The 24,508-nt window shown below is 48.3% G+C and overlaps 1 long non-coding RNA gene across 3 annotated transcripts in view; it reads right to left on the reverse strand.

Moving 5' to 3' along the window:
* Positions 1-5,295: 5,295 nt before the first annotated feature.
* LOC107149425 overlaps positions 5,296-24,508 on the reverse strand; it is a 33,310-nt gene continuing 14,097 nt past the window's right edge. The window contains exons 4-15 of one of the 3 annotated variants that reach the window (XR_007346262.1): positions 23,299-23,380; positions 22,609-22,708; positions 22,071-22,220; positions 17,041-19,188; positions 16,321-16,508; positions 14,453-14,644; positions 10,731-10,905; positions 9,678-10,500; positions 9,406-9,520; positions 8,697-8,936; positions 6,321-6,608; positions 5,296-5,765 (exon numbers count right to left, since the gene is read on the reverse strand). This is a non-coding gene — a long non-coding RNA (uncharacterized LOC107149425). Of the gene's footprint in view, positions 5,766-6,320; positions 8,197-8,696; positions 8,937-9,405; positions 9,521-9,677; positions 10,501-10,730; positions 10,906-14,452; positions 14,645-16,320; positions 16,509-17,040; positions 19,189-22,070; positions 22,221-22,608; positions 22,709-23,298; positions 23,381-24,508 lie in introns of all 3 variants that reach the window. The other 2 variants (XR_001504398.2, XR_007346261.1) reach the window with 2 other exon arrangements.

Consider the following 24,508-nt stretch of genomic DNA (forward strand, 5'->3'; position numbering starts at 1 on the left):
AAAGGCCACCCCCTCAGCCTTCCAGGAGGGAACGGGTCCCCTGGGTCCCCTGGATGGCGTGAGGCATCTCGTCTGCCCGTGTTTTCAGCGTGGTGAGACGGCCGTGCTCCTTCTCCGGAGCCTGACCCTCTGCCTGTCTAAAGGAGAGCTCAGGCAGGTTTGAATGAAGGGGTGAGTGAACGGAAGCCACTGTGGTGGGGAATCCAACACCTCACGTCATCCCAAATAACCCATGTGTGACTCTGGAATGTCCCGTTCAGAGAACATCAAACACAAAACTTCAAACAAAGTCATGGGGCCCGTCTGTGCAGATCCCAGTCGGGTGGGGTGGCCCAGCAAAAGGGTGGGACTCCTCACAGGGAGGGAGGAACGCGGCCCAGCCAGCCACCCTTCCCCAGCCTCCAAGGCCCATCTGGAAATCAGAGGGGGCCCAAGTGGCTCAGAGCTCAGGAGCACGGGACTGGATAATTAATGAATGATAGAAAGCCTTGGAAGCCAACGTGCTCTGTGCCTGCTAAAGTGTAGCAATAGAAAAATAATCATCTTTCTCCATCTTCTTCAGAGAGCCAAGTGGCCTGCTCTTTCTAATCTAAAGTGGGTTCAAGAAACAGCACTGATTTCCACACAGAGGTGCACCCGGTGATCATGCAAACCCATTCGGCGTTCTAAATGCAATTAAGTGCTGACCATCAACCCTGAAAACAAATTACAGCAGCTAATGACAGGGAACAGTAATCAGAATGCTGGAGAAGATTGCTTGGAAACCGCGTTGTCAACAAAGACCACTCCAACACAGCTGTAAACAACTTAAGCCACAGAGTAGCGCAGTGACCCCTGCCCCACGGGACATGAAGACGATGCCCAGCACATTCTGGGGTCCCCAGTCACTGCCTCCTAAGCAGCTGCGTCACATTGTTTTTAACCTCGGTCTTTCTGGGTCCTTCTAAATGTGGCAGGAAGCAAGTGCCCTTGAATGTGCGGCTGTTTATAAGTCTTATCCTGGTTCGCTCCTGGACTCTGGATAAGTCCCCGTCCCCCCTCTCCTTTGCATTTTTTGTTATCTTTGGCATTCGTTTTTTGAAAAACATGTGCTCGCTTGGAACAAATCCACTAACGCAAACAACCTGAAAAGTTTCCAAACCGCCCGACGGTTGCGATAGCGGGCATCTCCCAGGGCTGGCAGGGCTCACAGGACGCAGCGGGAGAGGCTCTCGTTAGCTGTAATGGCAACTGACGTCTCCTATCTCCCCTCTCATTCCCCGGAGACTGGTGCAGCTCAAGTCCGTGATAACTCGAGTGGGGGGACCAGGTAGAGGAGGGAAACCAGCATGGGTGGAGGAGGGCTGGAAAAGGAGATCAGGGACACAGTGTCCTCGACTTGCTTCATTAGCAACAGGGGAGGGGAGCAGAGTCTGAGGAGCCGGTTGCTTCTGTGAACTGCCACTTTTCCCAGAAAACCTCAAGTTTGAAACAACTCATTTTACTGCCTGTAAGGGAGGGAGTGAGTGACTGAGTAACTTCTGTTCATTTTTAGGAAAAACAAGCACCAAAAATACACTTTGAAAAGAAACCAGCTGAAGCAGAATTCTTTCTAGAATGTGTATTCCCCTTGCCTCTCCCACCAGACAGCGGCCCAAGAAGGGACCATTGAAGCCTCCAATGTCCTCATTACAGCCAAAGGCACAGAGAATGCTGGAGCATAGTCACGCATGGCACCCGACATTAGGTTATTCTCAAAGTCCTTGGTTCACTTTTAGGGGGACTGGACTGTTAGGCTGGAAAATGCCATGTTTTTTCAATAATGCCCTGCTTCCCTCATGCTGAGGCTTAGAAATTCCAGCTCGTTGGAGTCTGGGCAGGAACGGGCCCAGCTGGCTGCTGGCGAGGGGCCGTGGGTCCAGTGTGGACCCTCACACATTTTGCTTGTGAGAATCCTGGGGTTTTGCCCATTTCTTGACCACTTTCTAGAGCATTGAGTTGACCAGTAAATGGGGTAGCACTGAAATTAATAAGAGATGAATTCACAGCACAGAATGTAGGAATCTGGTGGGGATTCCCATGAGATGCCCAAGGTGTTCATGGCTTCCTCTCTTTTGACTTTTTGGCTCAAAGCTTCCTATTTTCAGGATGATCCAATATGTTAAAACTGATTTCATCTTTCATTCATTTGAAATGAAAATGATTTGAAAATTTGTGCCCATTAGAACTTACACAATTCTATTCGAGAGACCAGGGACACACAGAACCACATTCGGCCACCGACACACTACCCTTTGCTTTCTCTGTCCTTCTCTTTGTATTTGCAAGCTCAGTGTTCTCTTACTTAGAAATTTGCATCCTATATTTAACGTACACGAGCTCATGATTAGTTTCCTTGTTGCTATATTCTTTATGGTGATTCTTTCAACGCCTACAGACTATTATCATTTATTTAACTATTTTCCCATTATTGGAACTTTGGATTAATTTATCATCAGCATCATCATCATCATTATTTTGCTATTAACAATCAACCTGCAGTGATGCCTTCCTGAACCCAGCTTCCATTTGGTAAATTTCAGGAAGAAATGACAACTTAGAACCTAGTCTTTAAAAAGGAGAATTTGGGGTGGGTATTGGTAGTTCTTGGTCCTTTCGTAGAGTTTTTATTTAATGAGAAGAAAACAAAGTGGTTATTTTAAAAACAAAGCAAGGGCTGGGGTGATGGCTCAGTGGTAGAACAGTTTCCTAGCATGTGTGAGACACTGGGTTCGATTCTCAGTACTGCATATAAATAAATGAATAAAATAAACGTCCATCGACAACTTAAAAAAAAAAACCCCAAGGGGCTGGGGCTGGGGCTGGGGCTCGGGCTGTAGCTCAGTGGTGGAGTACCTGCCTCATACGTGTGAGGCACTGGGTTCGATCCTCAGCACCACGTAAAAATAAATAAATAAAGATATTGTGTCCATCTAACAACTAAAAAATATTAAAAAGAGAGAAACACTGTGCCCAGTCTCAAAGAAGGGGAAGGGGGACCCCTGGGCCTGAGTCAGAAGACTATTTTGATTAGAAAAGCGATCTGGCTTCTTTGGAAGAAAGAAGCGACAGTAAAGGTGATGAAATGATTTCACATACTCCATTAACAGAAGGGTTCAGTCTCCCCAGGGGGTGAGACAAGGGTTGAGGAGCTGAACTGGGGCTTAAGGGCTTGGCACCTTGGATCGGGGAGAGGAGCAGGAGGATTCCCTGGAATGGGAAGGAAGAGGAGAGGGAGAGGCCGGGAGGCTGCCTGGGGTCCTGGAGGCTCCTTGAGATACAGTTTCGAGGCGTGGCCTGCTCTGTTGGAGGATGAGGCCCTTTAGTCCCAAGTCTCTAGGGAATGGCAGCTACTCCCAAGAGCCTACAGTAGTGGAGCAAGGTCCCGGAGGTGGTGAGGGGCCACAGCGACCTTGGGGAGCAGGAAGCAGAGGTCAGGGAGGTCAGGGTGAGAGAGGACCAAGAAAACGTGGGGCTCCTGAGAATCCTCACTGGTGCTGGGGAGACCGCTGAGGCACCTCACTACATGCCCAGGTTTATACGGACTTTGAATGAATATGTGGCTGTTAAATGGAATGAAGACTCAAAGCTGGTACACATGGGTCCCCAGGCAGCAGAGGGGGAGTTACCATGAAGTTATTAGGTTAAAGTCTAGCTATTCCAAGTCCACAGATTAGACGATTGAATCCTAAGTGAAATTTTAACAGTTGTTTCATAAGTCCCAGAATTAATATTTTCAAAAGCAAAGTCAATGCTGGTGTTTTTCTGGTCCCACTTGCATTAGGATTTTGAGAGGCTAACATAGGTACTTTCTTGTAACTATTTTCTGAAAGGCATGTGGATCCGGCTCTGGGAGCCCTCTTCCTGCCACTCACGGGCAGAGCCAAGCCCCGTTGCTCTGGGTAGGCGCTCATGTGACCCGAGACCTGTGCAAAGGACCCTATTCAAGGAGTGCGCAGGAACCCCTGAGACCCAGGTCCTGGCCGGGAAGCACGTGGCTGGGCTGCCCTTGGACTGGGTCACAGCGGTCACCAGGGCTCTGCCGAGTATTAAATGAGACGCTGTGGGAAGGGCACGGGAATCGCTCTTGATGAAGAGTCAATGACAAGGGACAAGAGAGCGTAGATATGGTTTCTGCCAACTCAGGGACATGCGGGGATGGACACCTGACGAGACAGGCTTTGCCAGAACATTCCAGACTATTTAAAGGATGCAATAGATCTAATAATAGTTGCCATGTACAGAGCATCTAGGATGTGGTAGACACTGCTGTGGGTGCTTAGGTATTATTTCAACGTGTGTAATGGTATACATAATTATATATCATAATTCTAGAAATTCAACTCATTCCAGTTCCCACAGTGAGTGAATGACAAATTTGCACTCAATTTTTCTGAAGTCGAAGCTCATGCTTTTTCTATTACATTAGTTTTTAATCTTTTGGGGTCATGGGCCCCTTTGAGAGTTTCATGAAAGCTGTGGGAAAAAAAGATATGTTACTATAAAAATGCAAATGTGCATCGAGATGGGAACACAGATACACAAAATCAGCGGGGTTCAGACCCCAGGGCCTCGGCTACCAACACCATGCTCCCTGACTGACTGCACCACCATGTGACCCTGGAGGTCTTGCAGCCAAATCCTTTTTTTTTTGGGGGGGGGGTGCGGGTACTGGGGATTGAACTCAGGGATGCTTAACAATATTGAGCCATATCCCTTTGGTTTAAAATGCTATTTTCTTCTATGAGAGCAAAACACCATTAAAAACTGTGCTACAATGAAAATATAGCACAGAACTTAGAAATAACACACAGTTTGCTTCTGAATGCCACCGACTCAAAAAGTTCATTTTAAAGTTTCTGTCTGGAAGTTTATAGTATAGGAATCTGTGCAAATTACTGTAATTGCTTGGGTGTATACTCCTGTTAAACACACTTGGCTGTTACAGAAAGTTTGGAAAATCACAGAATACACAAAGAAGAAAATGGAACGTCCCTCTCATGACCTTGAGGTAACCCTTGTCAGCTTTTTGTGAGTGAAATATCTGATTTTTCCTTGTGTATGAGTGTGTGTGTATGCACATACACAATTAAATGGTTTTAACAGGGAAAGTAATTACATACATTTTCAAAATAACTCTGTTTTCATATGTATTGACTTTTTCTTTAAGATGCATATAAAAAACTATAATAATACCAAGAAGACTAAATAGCACTAATACTAAAACACTATAGTATATGTTAGATAATTTAAGATACAAAGTCATAGCATTAGATCTGCACATGGAAGCTTTTTATTTAATGAAAACAATGTACGAGTGATAACTTCTTGATCCTATTTTGACAATGTTTTCCTCTGCTTGAATCATATGACCACACTCCCTAGGAGTTTGGAAGAAGAAATAAAATAAATTTTATGTGAGTCAGATCACAAGGAAAACAAACAGAGAATTCCAGAAGAATCTGTCAAGTTTCACGCTGTCGTGCTTACGATCCACAGCAAACCTGGGATCCGGCTGGGACAGTCCCGGGGGGGGGGGGCCAGCGGCTCTGAAACTCTCCTGCTTTACTTCACTGTGTCTGAAGAATGTTGGTGGTCTCCGGCGAGAACCCAAAGGCAGAGGACAAGCAGTGGACGTCAGGAAACCGGCCCAGGAAAGAAAAAAACCAGCATTTCCTTTGTCTACCAGAAAATACCGTTGCTCAGCTGAGACTGAGGCTTTGCTCAGGAAAGCCCATTTCTTGGATCTGAAAGACAAAATATCAAGACTTCCATTTAAAAAACGGTTTCCCTGGCTTAGTTGGCTTTTTGTCACTGTGCCCAAAAGACCAGATAGGAGCAACTTAGAGGAGGAAACGGGTATTTTGGCTCTTGGTTTCAGAGGTTTCGTCCATGGTCGAAGGGGTGGGTTGCTCTGGACCCCAGGTGGGCATCATGGCGGAGGTGTGGAGTAGGACAGCTTCTCCACTCGTGCCGGCCAGGGGGAAAGGAGGAAGGCCAGAGGGAAGACGCTCCCTTCTGGGGACACATCCTCTATGACCCACCTCCTCCAGCCACGCCCCACCTGCCCACGGTTACCACCCAGGATGGACTGATGGGGTCACAGCTCTCAACATCCCTGGATTAACAGAGGAGCTTTGGGGGACACCTCGGATCCAGACCATAACATTCTGTGTGTTTATATGTTTCTATGACACAGATGATATTAATGAGTAGAATATAGTGTACCCACATTTTAAAACTGGGCCTAGGGGGGACAACTAAACGCCCGTGTTTTGGGTCTTAAGTAGATGCTCACGTACCTGTGTACCCAGAGCCTTTTTCGGAAGAGCAGCGCACAAGGAGAGCACTTGGCGGTCACGACTCATCTTCCCTCAGAATCACATCCTCACTGAGTCCTACAGCAATGTCCTTGCCCTCCTTGGGAACCGCTTTCTGGGAATGTCTTTTTGACAGCTGGGATGATTACAGAATGAAGTCTTGTCCACCTGGAGGGCTGTCACCCCACGCCCTTTCCCGTGCTCATGACATGGCTCTTTCCTCCTTCAGTATTCGCTGAGGGCCCCTCTATGCCACCACTGCTCTGAGGACTGTGAAGGAAACAGAGATGACCGTCACAGGGTCCAGGACTAGACCGTGGCTCCGTGGTGGAGCACTTGCCTAGCAGGTGTGAGGCCCCGGCTTCGATCCCCAGCACTGGGGAACAAAGATGGGGTCCAGATGGTAAAGAAAATTTTCATGGGGTGGGGGCTGGACACGAGACGGTGAATGTTTGGGGGTCACGCTGAAGGTCTGAGCCAGAGCTCTGGAGACAGAGGTCCCCATCCCCACTTTGATGCTCAGAGAAGCCCACGATCACAACGCAGAGCTGGCCTCCAATGCAAGACTTCTCACTTCTGATAACACAAATAAAAAAACAAAAATGCAGTCCACAAAGCTTTGCTGCATGATTGGTTAGGCGTCCTGTGGGTTGAGCAGAGGTCGGCTGAAGCAACTAATGAGACGCAGCGGCAGAGGTATTGAGCTTAAAAATCAATGCATTTGAAAACTTGCTGCAGAGCTCACAGCCGCCGTGCCACAGCACTGGTGACAGACTGAGACCTGCATGCTGTCCTGTCCCTGGTGCTGAACCACAGCAGGTGCTCCATCAGCACAAGGCAAACAAGACCAGTTCTATTTCCATTATTGGGTAGGGATGCCCATTAAATTTGAATGCAGTTAAAGGAGGCTAATTAGAAGTTGATTAGAAGAATGCATACAGATGCACTTGAAGTGAATTCATGAACCTGCACTGTGGATTTGGGATCTGATCTATGAAACCTGGGGTCCTTGCATTTCCTGTTGGTGGCTACCTAGTATCTATGGTATTGAGAGAGCACAACAGTGCAAAGTCCTCAGAGGCAGGAGTGAGATGCACGTTCGAGTCTTGGTTCTACCTTTTGTTGGGGATGGGGGTTGGTGGAGATGGAACCCAGGTCCTCAAGCATGCTAAGCATTTGCTCTGCCACTGAGCTCCACAGTCCTCCTCTACACTTGTTAAACCTTGGACAAGGCTCTATTGAACCAGGGATGACTTCTGTAACATAAGAATATTAGCACTACTTTTCAGGGTTGTTGAGAAGGATTAGAGATAAACTATACATAAAGTCCTGTCACATAGTAGGTGCACAACAAATTATTCTTATTATTGCTATTTTCTATTTCTATTTTTTTTTTTTGGCTGTGTTATACTTCCTGACAGACAGTGATTTTGCTGGAAAGACCGCCCTGCTGGTGAAACCCATGACTATGTTCTGTAGCATATAATTTTCTCAAGTTTTGAATGGTAAAATTAACTATAGAATAATCCCATAGGTATGAATAACTTCAGTTTAGCTGTTTTCTGTGTCTGAAAAAAATAATCACCCTTGTTGAAAAATTGATGTCAGAAGAGGGTTAAGGTAACCTATAGAATAATAGGGGTACTGGGTTTAAACAAATCTGTTTATATTTAATTCCCTCCACTTTCAGATACAGCAAACACTTTTATTAGAAAATAATCAGCATGTGGATCTCGTCTTCCCCGGCATCCTCTCGCCCTCACCACGCAGGCCCTCTTGATCTCCACGATTCTTGTAGACTTGGGTTCTTAACAGATAACGATGAATTTTAAGCCTGGTAGTTACTGCATTCTTCATTCTGTGGGGAAATTGATTTGATGGTAACCATAGATTTTTCAGCTCCAACCTGGGGCAGGGTGGAGAATTTACAGAAACAAAAAATAGATAATGCGGCAAAGTAAAGAATGTCTTTAGAGAGCCCATCATTCCTCCTCCAGAAAGGCAAGCAGGTGCTCGTTTGCTATTATCTTATTTCGTTGGAGACATAAATCCGAATTATAAGATCCGTGGAGGACTCTGCTATCCGACCTTGCGAAGTGGATGCATGAGCTTTGCAAAGTTTCTGCAGGCTCAGCGCATCCTTCCCCTTCCCTCGGGAATGTTTCATTAGAGGCTTGGGACATGTGAGTTAATGGGGTTCGTGATCCCCATTCTGTTTTTCGTCTAAGCAGGTCTCCTAAGAGTACTCATTGACACGTTCTATTTCAATAGAGACTTTAGCTCGAAAAACGTCCAATTACTACACACATAATGTTTGTCACTTATTAGAGACATCTCAGTTGTCAAGTCCCCCTTCACCTGAGACTTTGGTGTGAGATGAGCTCCAACCTCTCCGCCGGGATCTGTGCTGAGACTCAGCGCCAGATGATTGTGTGTGCAAATCCCAACCTGTAGGCGAAGTCACCTTTTAACCTTCAGCTCCGCCTTGGGTTTAGATGAGTTCCATCCTGTCTGGTTGCAGACGCTGGTTAAAGCCTCCCAGTCCAATTCCTTTGCCTCTGTATCAGCCATTGGAGGTTCCCAAATGGTTTTGCTTTTCTAATAAAAAAGAATTAGGGGGAAAATAAAGCAAATACAGTGTAATGGGCTCTGGTTTGGGACACATGTCCGCAGTTCTTTCCAGATGACCCCTTGGAGTTGCTGGACCTCAGCCAGTCCCATTGGAGGAAAACCAGAGTGGAAGACTCCGTGTCTGCAGGCTCCTTCCCAGCTTCCTGCCCCCACAGAGCCAGAAAGCCCAGGTGAAGTGGGGCCCTGCAGGACCCCTGACCTCCTAGGGAGGCCCCTGACCTCGCAGGGAGGCTAAGAGTGGGTCCTTGCTCCTGCACCCTCTTGTTCTGTCTCCTCAGAGTCCGCCCACCTGCCCGTGGTGGGCCTCTGGCCATTGGTTCAAATCTGCAGCAGGAGGCAGTGCCCATCTCCTGCCCTCTTTGTTACTCAAGGTAGACGTTGGGAGGGTGGGTATAGAAGCGGAGCCCAGAGCAGCTCATGGACCCCAGGTTCTCACCTGCTTCCCACTGGGTTGTGATTGCCTGGGTCAGCCTGATGGCCCTCTGTATTCCAGACCCTGTGGAGCACAACTGGAATGTTCGGTCTTTGGGGAACTTATGTTGGGGCGGTTCCTGTTGACGGAGAAGGGGGGACCAGCACTCAGATACTCTAAAACCCCAAGGGCTCTGGCTGCACCATGACTTTTTCCCCCAGTGAGGCCTCCTGTGCAAGCAGTTGAGGGACAGCACCTCTCCCACCAGGAGGAGGACCTCCGGCGGCTCATCTCACCTCTCTGCTCCGTTCCCTTCTCACTTCGCGTCTCAGGCTCTGTGGACGGGCTCTTTCGTCACTTTTTGGACCCTCTAGCCTCTTCCCTCTTTCCTACTCATTGCCAGGGTGACCAGCAAGCTTCTGCCGCAGGCTTTGCCCACGTTCTGCTGGCCCCTGGAATATTCTTCTGCACATCCTGGGCTCTTGGATGTCTTCACTCCACTGCGACCTTCTCAAGGGACGCCCTCCTGGACCGCCCCACCCCACGCGTATCTCTCTACATGCCTCCCCCTCGTCCTCTGTTTCATATTTATTCGTGGCACTCATGACATCTAATGCACGACTGCTAATTAAAGAATAATATGCAGGACACCTTTAGTCTCCAGCTGTCTCATATTTTGAGTTCTAATGTAGACTTAGATGTAAATGAACCAAATCTTGACCCAGTAGTATGTCTTGTGTGTGTGTGTGTGTGTGTGTGTGTGATAAATAGTGTGCTTCAGGCAGTCACAAATAGCTGGGTTCCAGCTAATCATGAGCGGCCAACTCATCACACCAGGCCCAAACAGGACCGAAGCCGTATTAGCCAACCAGGCGAATCCCCCAGTCTCCCTCCGAGCCTGGCTGGAGTGCTGGGCTGCTCTCTGAATTTCTTCTGGTTCTGGAATTCCTGTATCATTCTCTGCTCAGGTAAACTCGGTTGCATGCAATTTATTGAAAGGCTCTTCTTTCAACAGGATGCACATTGAAAATGTTGTCTTATTATCTGTTGGCTTTTAAAATGTAAATGGAGGCAGGGGCATGGTGAATTGGAAGCCGACCTGGTCAACTTAGAGAGACCCTGTCACAAAAAATACAAAGGGCAGGGATATAGCTCAGGGGTGGAGCCCCCCTCCAGGTTCAACAGTCAATAACAAATAAACAACATGTGAGCCCCACGAGCTTAGGGATCCCATGCTTTTTGTCCATTCTCCCATCTGTTGCTCTTCGAATAGCAGGTGGCAGGTATCAGGCACTCAGCAAACTCTGGTTGAAATAAAAAACACATGAATGAGAGTGAGGGCCACTCACCCCATTCCTCTGTCCTCGGCCCATGGCACCTCTGCAGGAGGTCAGAGGTGCTGCCCGGCTCTGGCTGGACGTCTGGAAGCCTGGAGTCTCCCGTGTCTGACTGTTCACCTGCTGGAAGCGCATCCCGAGTTCCTTGGTTCTCTGTGTGAGGGAACCAGGCGTCTCAAGCCTGCGGCTGTGGGCACAGATGAGACGGTATTCAGTGACCTGTGAGTGAGAACGGCCCTCGGCACAGCGCAGGGCCTCTCTGCCTCTGCCTCGACTTACTCTGTCACATTCTTCCATGGCAGCATTGCCAAGGCCCCTGCCAGCGCCCAGGGAAGGGGCACAGAGTGAACAAAAGGCATGGACCCCTGTCCTTGTGGGGCTCACATCTTGTTTATTGGTTATTGGCTACTGAACCCGGGGGGGCTCTACCATTGAGCTGTATCCCTGTGCTTTGGAGGAAGGTCCCTGCTGTGCCCAGCCCCTGAACACAGGGGCCTCCTGTGTGCTGTGCCAGGCTCCTCAGAACTCTGGAGGAGGCCGGGCGGCGGGCGGCCAGCTCTGTTTCTGCTCAGGGCTCTCAGTCTTTAGTGACGGCAGCTACTTCTGGACCTGGATCTATGTTTTCTGATGACAGTTTGCAGGCGACTGCTCAGGCCGGTGAGGAGCAGAGGGCGTGCTTTCTGTCTGTGCTCCCTGGTTCCTCTGCTCCTTTCAGTTGCTCATGCAAAATAACAGCCCTGGACTCCTGTGCCCAGCGCAGAAGGCCCTGTGCAAACGAATGCTAAGACTGAGTGTCTGGAGACGTCAGCCAGGTGCCAGGAGTTTCTGGTCTCCGACCTCATGGGACACCCTGCTGTTTACCGCAGTTACTTAGAGGGTCCCTTACCTACTCCCTGGAGAGAAGGAGCTGGCCTTGGAATACTCCCCCACTCCTCTCAGGCTTTTCTGGGAGAATCTCCTGCAGATTTCTGTACACACACCCATTCCTTTCTTTCTCTATACATAAGCTCACTGATGGAGCAAAACCCAACACGGCCCTACTGGACTGAAGGCCACCTGCCTCCTTGAAAATCAGTTTTCTTTTCATCAAAAAGAAAAATTTCCTTGGGGAGGGGGAGGGGGGAGAGAGAGAGAGAGAGAGAGAGAGAGAAAGACCACCCTGAAATCATTCTCTCATTTTACACTTCGGTTTTGTTTGTTTATTTTTAGGGGCTGGGGATGGAAGCCGGGGCCTTACACATGCTGCAAAGGTGCTTTACCCTTGAGCTACAGCCTCCACTTTGTTCTTAAGATCTCAAATCATGACTTTCAAATCCATGTTGTAATAATATAGATTTTAACAAAATCAGATACATCCTTCCAGATGTGCCTTCACACCCCCAGACTGTTCTGTTGCTGATTTGCCAGAGCTCCGAGATGCTGATTAGAACATCGGCCATGGAGTAGAACCTGCTGCCGTCTGAAGTGACCCGTGTTTTGTGGCCACCTCGGATTCCTAGAAAACAGCCGTTCGTTGCTCCTGAGCAGGAGGCCACGCGTAGCTGCTTCCAAGGCCAGGAGGCACCCCACTGCTCCTGGGCCTCCCTTTGCCCATGTCACATGCACCAGTGTGGCTGAGTCTCGTGTTGCACACTGCTTGACACACTTACCCTGCCTCCTCTAGCTCTGAGACAAACAGAAATTTGCCGAAGCTTCTAACATGTCCTTCCCTTTGAAAATGGCTCACTGCAGAAGACACATTGAGGATCCACTGTTCTCAGAGGAGGAAAAGGAAAAGATGGAGGGTTTGTCACTCCCAGGAAAAGGGCTGCTAAACTTTCACCCAGGATTGCAGACTGTGCTTTTGGAAAGGCTGCTCTGAGTTGGCTTGTTTTCACGCAGCAGTAGCTGGCCGAGAGTGGGCCTGCAGACCTTTCTTACAAAGTCATCCTGCAGGGACCGGAACTGGCAAGCTGGCGCTGGTGCCAGTTGGCATTCTGTTCTAGAGGTGGCCTAATCTGATACTCTGTTCAAAGCCCACAAGTTTGACAAATCAATGTTTCTTGTGAAAAGGGTGTCCTGAGGCTGCTCCCTCGAGAATCTGTTTTTACTGAAAATGCGAGCTGTTTTTATTATCAAATGTCTTTTAGCCTTGTGACCTGAAACAAAGTTTCATAAAGTGTTGGATGTTATAAACTTAAAAACCAAACCCAACCAAACCTGCCTGCTTCAGCATTTTAATAAATGAAAACGTCCATTTGTAGTTAAGGCTCGAATTTGCCGTGGCCTAAGTGGCTGACACAGATTCTAGTTGGAATCACTGTTGATTTATTTATCCTGGAATAAATGCAATGCCATTATGTCTTGGTGACAACAGAAACAAGCTTTGGCCAGGTCTGTGCATAGTTTGGGGATGAAGAAAATAAGTTTTGAAAGGCAATGGGCATTGCTGATTATAGATTTTCATTAGGAACAGATGTGGATTGTGGTGTTCAGTGGTAGACACACTGTTATGGAGACAAGTCAACTGACTAAGAACCGTAGTGCCTTCTTTTTTAAGAAAGAGCTAACAAATTGAGTTCATCATCTTTCTTTAAGGCAGTGCCTAGCTGTCGGGAACAAACCCAGATATTTATGCATCTGTCGAAAAGGGAACAGTGGGACAGGGGACACTATGCTGGTCAACACGTCTCCAGGCTGAAGCAGAGGTTTAGAAAGTAATTACACGTTTTTTTCCCCAGACCTCTCCACTTAGCCTCTGTTGATGGTGGGCCCCTCCGGACAGCCCTCTCCTCTTGCAGGGTAGCACTGCAAAGGCCAAGTTACATATGGCAGGATCATTTTGTGTCTTTCAGGGCTGTTTTTCTCTTCCTTCAAGGACAGCGAGAGCATTCAAGAGTCCTCACTCCCGGGTCTGGGCTGGGCCAGCTGCGGGGGAAGATCTTGGGTGTGCTGGATCATGTCCATCGCTCTCTGACATCCACCTTTGCTCCCAATCACTTACTGAGATTCCCTCATTTAAGGAAATGCCCTAGAAACTTCAAAGGACACTTCCAGTCATATGATATTGTCTGGACCTTATTCACATGGCCACACCTAGCTGTAAAGGGGACGGGAACATGAAGTTATCCGGAGTGGTGACACGCCACTCAAGAATCAAGATGGGTGTTGTAGAAGAGGAAGTGGGTATTGGAAACAACCAGGGGCAGCACCAGGCTTAGACAGAATCACTCTCCTCTCAATAGGGGGTGAGAGCCCCTTTCCTTCTCGTTTTCACTCAAATTTGGAATTGTCAGACACTTTGGTTTTGGTCAAGCTGATGGATGCTCATTAGTATTCAAATTCTCACCTTCACATTCGTGTGCTATTCTCATGTCCCACCTCACAGATAACCATTCTGATGTATTTAATATGGATCTATTTTATTCTGTATATAAAGGGTATTATTTGGAATGCATTTATTTATAATTCTTTAATTGGTAAAATCCACTGCATCTCCTTTTCACTAATCACTGAGTTTCAGGGTTTGTCTGTGCTGCTGTTTGTCATCCACCATGCTGCATGGAGATACTCTGTGACAGTCCCCACACCCTATTCCCGGTGATGGATGTTCAGCCTGTCTCTGACTCCCCAGTGGCACTTATGCCTTATGACGAGCCCATCTGATAAGTGGTATCCCTGCCAGCTCTACAGATGAGGAAAGAATTGCCCCAGGTTCCACAGTTAGGGGGAGGAAAGAGCGCCAGGCCACTCACTTGTAAGTGGAAAATGGAGTTGTGAGCCAGCCATTGCTACCAGAGGCTCCAGGTTACGTTTTCCGGCTCCGAATGTCTCCTCCATTCTGCTCCAGTGACGCCTGGTGGGTAACAGTAGAGATTCTGGGGCGGGGATGTTGCTGGTGGAGAGCTTGCCTAGCGCCCACGAGACTCCGGGTTCCATCCCCAGCCCTGCAAACCAAAGAACAAACAGCAACAACACAGTGTGAGCACGCCGCACCAAGAAGCCCATCAGGTGGATGAGGAAAAGGGGGGGGGGGCTACACAAAACGGAACACTCCGCAGCCACAACAAGGAAAGGAATCACTTGCAGCCACACAGAAGGAATGGGAGACATCACACTGAGTGAAACAAGCCGGGCCCGGAAAGACAAATACTGCACATACTCACTCCCATGAGGAGCTACGAAAAGCTGGTTTCGTTGAGGAGAGCAGAGAATGGTCACTAAAGGCCAGGAGGGTGTGGGGAGAAGGGAGAGGAGGGTTGGCTCATGGCCAGCACAGGATAGATGTTCACAGCAGCTGACTGGGTGTTTTATAAAGATGGTGAATGTTTAGGGAATGGGAAGTGATAACGACCCTGGTTTGATCATCGTGCCTCACATGCATCTATCAAATTATCACTCCATACCCCATAAATGTGCATAATCACTCTATATGCAAAAGAAAAAATGATTAAATTCAGTTGTAGGCAAAAATAGAAATTCTTTGATTTAGTGATTCCTCTCTGAACAGATTCCAAATAGATGGCAGACCTCCCTGGGCGTTCATGTCTTGTGGTAAAGGAGTCCTGAGCCCTCTCTGGGGGTGAGGGGTAAGGTGGACTGGCTGGCCGTTGAGGATTTAGAAGGTGTCAGGTGGGACTGTTGAGCATGTGACAGCCTGACCAACATGGCTTCAACCTGGGTGACATCAGCATCACTGGGGTTAGGGATACAAGGTTTTAGGGCCCCACCCAGAACCTCTGAATCTTATGAGTCCTCCAGGTGACTCATACGGCCACCCAAGTCTGGGAACCACAGGCTTCCTATAATAGGAGACCCGGGATTGGAAGTCGGGGCTGGTGCCACAGCAATGGCACTGAGAACAGAGTTCCTTCTGTCTGTCATGTTTAGTCTATGGCTTTCCTCTTCCTGGGAGCAAGAGGAATTATAGAGCCCCATCTGCATTCCAAGTCCTGAAAGAGGGTGAATTCACCATGGGTGTTGCCTATACTAAGAAATCTCTCCCCATGTCCTCTTTTGTCTCCTTGGCAATAGCATGACACGGTCACACCCAGGTACAGTGGTCTGCAGGGGCAAATATGTGACAACTGTGCATGTCACCACTGTCCTCTGTGTCGGTCAGCTTTCCATCACTATAACAAACAGGTGACACAATCTGCTTATGCAAAGAACAGGGCTGTTTTGGTTCTGAGTTTGGGAACTTCTCGTCCACGACTAGTTGATCCCATTGCTTTGGGCCTGTGGGGAGGCAGCACATCATGGCGGAGGGAGCACCAGATGAAATGAGCCAGGGAGCGAAGGAGGAAGAGGAGTGGTAGAGGGCTTACCCTGCACGCAGGAGGCACTGAGTTCCAGCCTCACCACCACGTAAACACAAATATACAGTAAATAAAAACAAGGGTATTGTGTCCATCTACAGCTAAAAAAATATTTAAAAAGAACAAGAGGAAGAGACCAAGGTCCCATAATCCCCTTTGGGGGCAAACCCCAATGATCTAAAGACCTCTCACAAGGCCCTATCTCTGGAAGGTTCCACCACCTCTCCATGACAGCAAGCTGGAACCAGGCCTTTAACACACGGGCCTTTGGGGACATTCCAGACCCAAATACAGCATCCTCTTACCCCCGAGCTGAGGTTCTGTTTTAGGGAAGAAGCGGGGATGGTCCACAAGCAGCAGATTCTACGCCTGTGCCTCCGGGGAGCCAGGAGCGAGTACAGGGAGGAGCGGTGGAGAGCAGCCTTCTCCTGGCTTGGGCTTTCTGGGGCCCGTCTTCCCATGGAGAGCGGGTGGGAGCCCTTTGCCGTCTCACCTGTGGGAGCCGCAGTTCCCTTTGCCCTTGGAGACCCAGAGCTGTTCCCCAGGTCACGGCCTCCGAATCTCAACCCCGCCCACAGACGGCCTCATCCCCCCAAAGCGCAGCGGATGGGCAGCAGGGCAGAGGCCGACCGGGAAGGGCTGGTCTTGGAGTGTGTTGACACCGGCTCCCCCAGCCCCCTGCCTGGGAGGGGCGGGGTCCGCTCCCGAGGCCTTCCAGGGCTCGGGGGGGGGGGGGGGGGTGGGAGGGGGGGGGTAGAGGTGGGTTGTGCCCGTCAACACTACAGGTGGGTCTGAAGCCAGTGCCAGCCAGGCAGCTGCACAGCCCAGGGACTTCGAGCTGTTTGCAACTTGCTCTTTGTACCCCTGCCAGCTCACGCACACCTGGGACTCCTCCAGCTGCCGCCTGCCGCAGCCCCCTTCCCGCCATGTGACCTAATCGTCACTCCACCTGCTTCTCTGCAGGGCTGCCAGCCCCATCTCTGCCGTGCCAAAATGAGACCGGGGGAGGTTTGAACAAGACCTACCTTCTCCATGCCCGAAACAGCCAACTCCCAGGAATTTCACCGCAAATTAGGAGAGATTGAGGTACACTGGAAGGAAAGGCCAGATCTGGCAATGAATCAGCTTGGTTGTTTGGGGATCAAATAAAATTGGACCCGCAGCCTCGGCTCTACAACAGAATCACAGTCTCTCTTTCGGCCTGGTAGGTGCGCTGCGTGGAGAGAACACGCACAGCTGTTGGGGCCCCCTTCTTTACATACGGATGTTGGTTTAAAATTCTGAAATACAACAAGGAGGAGAGGCGAGAGCTGGGGTCTGGGTCTTTGAAGTGCACAGAGGGCTTCTATTCAGCTGACTAAGAGTGCTGGGGTAAGAAGTCTCACTAACACCTGATCTGCATCTTACGAAGGTCAAGATCCAGAGAAGAAGATGGACGAGCTGTCCACAGACACCTGACTTTCCAGCCCAGGAAGAGAGACAGAGCCAGAGAAGCTGCTGGTTCTGTTTGGGGTTCAGCAACTTCTGGTGGAGGAGATGGGGTCGGAGCTGAGATTTGAGAGGTGCAAGGAGGTGTCCTTCTCTCCTTGAAGATGCTCTCCCATGACCTGTTGGCGGGACACTGTTCTATTGTGTCTGCCGTTGCTTTGCAGCATCCTTGCCTCAACCTTCTGTCATGAGAGCAGTCCAAGGTTAACAGCGGTAATCACCTGTGGAAACTGCCAACAAACATGAATAACTCTTCTGGGGCCAATTTTTCTCAAGGAAGTAATAAAGCAGTCTTGTGGCTCCTGGCAGGACGCGTGGATGTCTTTCTCAGGCTCCTCACTGCCTCGTGACTCTGAGCATACAACGCACTCTGCTCATCCACTGCCTTTGGGAAGGAGAATCGATTGACTCACACCTCATTTTGATGGTGCGAATCAGTCAATCAATCAGTTGAAAGTTCTCACTGTGTGCTTGGTGTTGCCATTTCTTTGTGCCCAAAAGTGCAGAAAAGATGAAAAAATGAGAAGATAAAGCATGCCGACTGTACAAGTAAGACTGATTTGTTCTTTTAAAACAAAAGAGTGTCACTTTCAGAAGTTGCTGGAGTGACTAGTGCAGTTTTTACATGGCCTACAAATTTAAGAATTCTGGCTCTCAGCGGGTCTTTGCTCCCTCGATTAGAGATCACTTACTTGCATAGACTGGGAGCTATCGGTGCTGGTTGCTAATATTTCCAGTCCTCTCTTTGGAAACACAGGGAATTGCATTTCTTTAGCTCCCTGAGCTTCAATCTGGCCATATCCATTGTTTTTACCAGTGAAATGTGCACATAAATGACATTTCACATGAGTCACACAATGAATCCCCAGGGCTCCGTTGCACGACCCTCTCTCCCGGCCCCAGCATCATGGAAGTCTATTTTGATAAGGAGGCACTTTGTCGAATCATTGTAAGAAGGAAACCTTCCCTGGAGAGGCACCTGGGGTAAAATTATTATTTTTAAAAAAGTAATAATAATAATAGTAGTGATAGGAGTAGATATTATTTGTTTCTCTGAAAGCTACTGGGATTTAGGGGTTGCTTGTTATTGCGGAATGACCCAGTCTATCCTAACTAATGCGACAGCTAGATTAACCATCATGAACTGTGCTGACAGGTCAGAGGGTGGGGTAAGTCAGCACATGTCCATCTCAGGAAGGCTGACACACAGAGTCCATCCAGGTATTTCTGTGCAAGCCAAAGCCCTTCCTGGATGAGCCCGTACCATTCACATAGATTGTTTCAATTCTCGCGACAGCGCTATGTGAGAATTAAATGGGAGAGATAGTACCACCCACATTCTCACATTTCACAGATGAGAGAGTCATAGAGTTCATGTCACTCGCCCAAGATCACATTCAAGTGGCCAGGGTGACACCACAGCCCAGGTTCCTTCCAGCATCCTACTGCCTCTCAGGAAGCTGGCCTAGAATTCCTCCTCCACTGATGAAAGTAGTTCACGCACACTGCCACAAAACCAGAGCCCACAAGGGCATGGTCATTAGTGCTCCTTTTAAAATGTTAGTTCTCCACTTAGTCTCACTGAAGTCTGAATCAAGGGTCAGGGTGTGGGGGTGGGGTTCCTTTCAAAGTCAAAGAAACAGGCAAGAAGTTGTGGATGGAATGGGGCAAATTAATTCCAATATCTGAAAAAAACAAACCAGAAAATTGATCAGCAGGGTCCTCATTATGCATGAAACACAGGCAAGATTTCTATGTGGCATATATATTAAACAACAGCCACCCCAAACCCCACAGAATTCCAAAAGCTCTCAAAATGTTGTTCACTCTATTTTTCTAGGAAAAAAAAAGTGGTTGTAACCCAACCAGGCAAGTGTGTGTTTGGCTGGTGCCTGGGTCTGGGTGATCTCCCAAGTTTCCCTTTGCTGAGATGCCTTACAGCCCACCCCAGAGCGTCCACACAGCAGCGAAGTCCACAAAAACAAGGGCTCTGGTGACCCTGCTCAAGGGTAGACCCCGGCTCATGGGCAGGCAGTGAGCCCTCGGAGCATTTGTTAAACCAGTGAATGACCCCTGGCTCCCATCAGAACATAACCACAGAACGAAGAATGAGATCTCCACCAAAATGAAGAAAAGCCTTGCCTTAGCCAACCACCCAAAAGCTCGTCCCCTAAGATCTGGTTAGGCAACCGCAACTCAGTGACCCAGGTCTAGTTGAAGTCCAGACTCAAAAACGGAAAATGATTCCTCCCTGAACATTTAAACTGAAAACCTCCTTAGGTTTCTCTGTCTTGTGCACGGTGATGTGAGATCTAAAGGAGTTCCACTGCTGTCCCTGGTGTATGACTCTGGGGAGGAAAGAAATCTACACTAGGGGCCTGGGAGAAACTGCATGGGGGCTGTGGTCACATCTGGACTTGGCTCGCACATGTGGAGATGAAAGTCCAGCTGAGAGGCCAGGAGCTGCTGCTCTTCTCTCCACCGTGGAACCCGCCAGGCCCCGTGACAGCCACCAGGCAACTGGACTTTTTGGAGTTTCCGTTGCTTTAAATAAATCATCCCTAATATTGCAAGTCTGATTCCAATACATGTGTCACCCGTTCCACAGTGAAGATGAAAGATGAGAGTCCCCAGAGAGGCTGTACCAAGTCTACAAAATGCCCATCAGCTCGGGAGGCTGAGGCCAGGGGAACACAAGTTCAAAGCCAGCCTTAGTGAGGATATGAGCAACCTAGCAAGACCCTGTCTCAAAACAAAAGCTAAAAAGGACTGGGGATGTGACTCAGTGGTTAAGTGCCCCTGGGTTCAATCCCTGACACACACACACACACACACACACAAGGATGTGAGACACGTCCTGCATATACAAGTGTATGTCACAGGAGTCAGGCTCCAAGAACTACAGTTTGCCACAAATGTGATCGTTCTCTTTTGCACTATCACACCAACTGTGGACCCATAGTGGAATTTCCTTTATTCTTTCATTTATTTGCATGCATAACATTTGGGGGAAAAATCTGAATAAGGGCCAGGCATAGTGGAGCACACCTGTAATCCTAGTGGCTCAGGAGGCTGAGGCAGGAGGATCTTGAGTTCGAAGCCATCTTTGCAACTTAGCGAGGCCCTAAGCAACTCAGTGAGACCCTACCCCTAATTAAAATATGAAAAAGGGCTGGGGATGTGGCTCAGTGGTTAAGCGTTCCTGGGTTCAATCCCTGGTACCCCCCCAAAAAAAAGTTTTGAATGAATGCTTTATCTACTAGAATCATATGCAATGGAATTGCCATCAGGGTCATGGATGTAGGCAGATTGGGGGCTCTTTGCAAACAGTCACATAAGACTCATTTTCCAAAAACTCCTTTTAGCACCTTGCCTTGCATCAAATAGGTATCTAGCATGAGCCTGTCCTATGGGCTAAGTATCCACTCATTTCCTACAACAAAACTGAGTTTCTCCTCATGCAAACTCCACAGAAAACAGGTGGCTGTCAGATCTTTAATGGTGGGAAATTGTTGGTTTTGATTTTAAGATTCACTGTGATCTTTAGACTCGTTATAGACAACACTTTATTTTTAACTTTCAAAATAAACACAAAATTACAGAAATCCAGGAGGGCACGTTGGTGGCCTAATGTCCCATCACCCAGAATACTTTACTGCAGGTTTTTCCTGCCGTCAGGGACGGTTCTCCTACAGGACCACGATACATCCATCAAAGAAAACTAATATTGACATGGGGTGTCCCCGAATCCTCAGACACCATTAAGTCTCTCCAATAGCCTCAGAGATGTTCCTTATAACCCAAGGATCCAGTCCGGAGCCACGCATTGCGGCCCTTCACCTGTCTTTAGTTGGAAAGAGATGCTGGACATTTTCCTTTTCTGATCCCAACATACTTCTGAGGCAAGCAGGAGCTGCACCCGGCAGGACATTACTCCCTGTGGACGCTGGGCTGCTCCCCAGGTTAGACTCAGGCTGTGCATCTTGGGTAGCACAGAGGGGCCCTGAGCGCCCTTCCCCCCCCTGCTAAGTGGTGCACGATTGCACTTTGTCCCTTACAGGTGGCCTCAGGTCCCTGCTTCCAGTAACGTTGCCAGGCTTCTCCCCTGCAAGGCGAGTTTCCCCCTTTCTAGTGAAAACCCATGTGGAGAAGTGAAACTTCATGGTCAGATTTTCACATTGCTTATTAATACGTGAGGATTCGTTGTTTCCTGTTTGGTTTGATGGGTTAAAACTGGTGATATAAGTTTGCATGACGAGGCTCAAGTTGTCCTGGGCTTGGGCCAGGTGGAACCTCTCCAGCCGGCTCTGGGCCTTCCCACACGACTCCCCAGCTCTTCCAGTGATTTCTGGCCTCTGGCACACCAGCGCCTTCCAGGGAGCACCCACCCCAGCCCCAGAGCAGCCATTTCTCCAAAGACGGAGCAGGAAGGAAACTTAAAGAAAATCTAATGCGACCATCTTTTTAAAAGTTTAATAGCTATCTAATTTCTAAGGATAATTTTGCTTATTCTAAGAGAAATTGAGTTCTATTTTTTTATTTTCAGTGGCAGAAGGTCCGTGAGTACCTGGAGTGATGGGAAACCGCATGTGGCATTTTCTATGTGGCTGATGGCCGGGAGGTAGTGTCTTTGTCCCTCTCAGTGTTTGTCTTGCTCTTCTATGAGTCTCAGGGACTGGCAGACGCAGGTGACAGCACTGTGAGTCAACGGTTTGTTCTGTGCGGTTAAAACAGGAAGAGTCAGTGACTCTATTCTTCAAACTAATAACTACGAGAAAATAAATCAATCCCATTATTGTCACCCCCCCCCCACACACACACACACACACTCAGGACATGTGGTCTGGAGGCCGGGGCAGACTCAGGGATGGCAGTTGAGCTGGGATCAGCAGAGAGGGGTGGCAAAGAACCAGCACCTTCAGGAGACTGATTCGCTTGCGGATGGAAGGAGTTTATAGAGGTGCAGTAGGAACACAGCTGTTTCGGAAAGTGCATGGATTTGTTTCTTCAGCTACAAGAAATCTTTTAGGTAGGTCAAGGTCAACTGCAAATAATAGAAAACCCAACAAGAGTGACCTAAGGGAGTAGAGGTAGATTTTTCTTACAAGTTTGGAGGTGAGAGGTTACTTATGGTGGTGAGTCGGCTGATTCCTTTGGTCTTTCCCTCATGACCCCAAGATGGTAGTGCAACTCCAGGCATTACATCTGCGTCCAAGACAAGAAAAGTAGCATTGATGGACAATTTGTCATCTTTTATGGGGAAAATCAAAGCTATCCAGAGCCCTGCTTCACACTAACCCAGTAGGTATTTGCCCACTGACCTACCGGTTTTCACACCTTTCCTCTCAGAGGCAAAGCAACCTGGGAAAGTAAGTATGAACCAGGGTCTCCCTTTTAGAGGAGAGGGAGAAAGGTAAAAAGTGAGTAGGAATCAGGGTTGGCCCACCCAGCCTTTTGTCAACCACAAGAGCACTGGCTGGTTACTTTCCACATATATTAAGGAGGCAAGAGAAGTTTCACTTGGAACTAGCAAAACCTTCCCCAACCTTTAAGTCAGGCAACACAGGCCTCTGTGTTTCAAGAGCTTCATGCTAAGAAATGCTCATTATGATGTGTCTCAGAGATTGAGATATTTGGTTGCATGAGACCTGGAGACAGACCAGATGATTCTATTAGCTCTGTGATCCTTTGATTCACAATTGCAAACTCACGTTCTCTACCTTTCACAGCCTGTGAAGTACCAAAGAATGTAGGATGGCCGTCCCCCCAGTTTCAGCCCTCCCTCCTCCATCCACCTCGTTGGGAAGCTTGAAAGGTGCTTTGTTTTAGCAATTCTAACTGTAATGCTGTTCCTCTTATTCAAACACGGTTTCAAGTCTGCAAGAAAAAGTACTCAATAAAAGTGAGATATAAGCAAAATATCGGGAAATCAAGATGTGTTTAGTTTACCAAAATGCACTGGGATAAAGCTGAGAGTTCCTACCAGATAGAAGAGAAGGCATGACTTGCATATGCTGTGGGCACTTTACAGTCACAGAACTTCTCTAGACATAATATTATACAAGACTGTGTGTTATGCTTATTTTTAAAGTAAACACATTTGTAAATCACTTGCAAACGTGTTGAGAGCCTGTGGTTTATTTCTGTTTCACGTCGCCCTGTAGACTTGGCGGCCCAGGCTCCTAATGGCAGCAGCAGGCCTTTTCCAGACAACCCTTCGTGCCCCGGAGGGGGGAAGACAGTGCATCATTGTGAACTTGCCCAAGATCTGCGAATGTGGTGCAATGTCGGTGTGCCAGCAGCCTGAACTTTGCAAACCCACCAAAGATTCCAGCCAGCCTGGGCTCGCTAGCCAGAAAACTCGAGAATGACTGACACAAAGTCTCCTTGCTGCACCAGGTTTAGAGATGTCTTATAAGGCACCTTCTCCCCTCTGGTCTTTTAAATGACCAGAATGAGAACTAGAACTAGGTTTCATAATATCCAGACAAATGATCTCTTTCATGCATATCTGCTTTTATTGCATGACCAGATTCGTTTAGGGAAACCCATGAGCATCTCTGGCCTCTGCAATTTTTGCACCACACACCAGGCTCTGTGTGAAGTGCACTGTAGGTCGTTTCTGATGCATTTTGTCCATCCAGATGATTTTTATTGAGCACCTACTCACTGAGTGTTCTACGTGTTGGATGTGCATAGCTAACACTCATGACATTTCAAGGAGTTGCTGTGCCCGACATTTTTAAAATTAAAAAACTGAGGCCCAGAGAGAATAAACAAACCTCTCAAAGCCACACGGCTAGGTGGTGGCAAAGCCAGGTTGGAAGACGGCTCTGATTCAGCCCACATCACACACTTTCTGCCTGAAACCTGATGCCTCCTCCTGTAAACTGACCTTCTCACAAGGGCCCACCATTGCTCACACAAGGAATCACTTTTGAGACCAGGACTCAGGAACATTTAAGGTTAGTCTGTTAAAATAGTTCGGTTCCTGGTCCAAGAATT

Source organism: Marmota marmota, unplaced genomic scaffold (genome assembly GCF_001458135.2).
Source record: "Marmota marmota marmota unplaced genomic scaffold, marMar, whole genome shotgun sequence".
Taxonomy (NCBI): domain Eukaryota; kingdom Metazoa; phylum Chordata; class Mammalia; order Rodentia; family Sciuridae; genus Marmota; species Marmota marmota.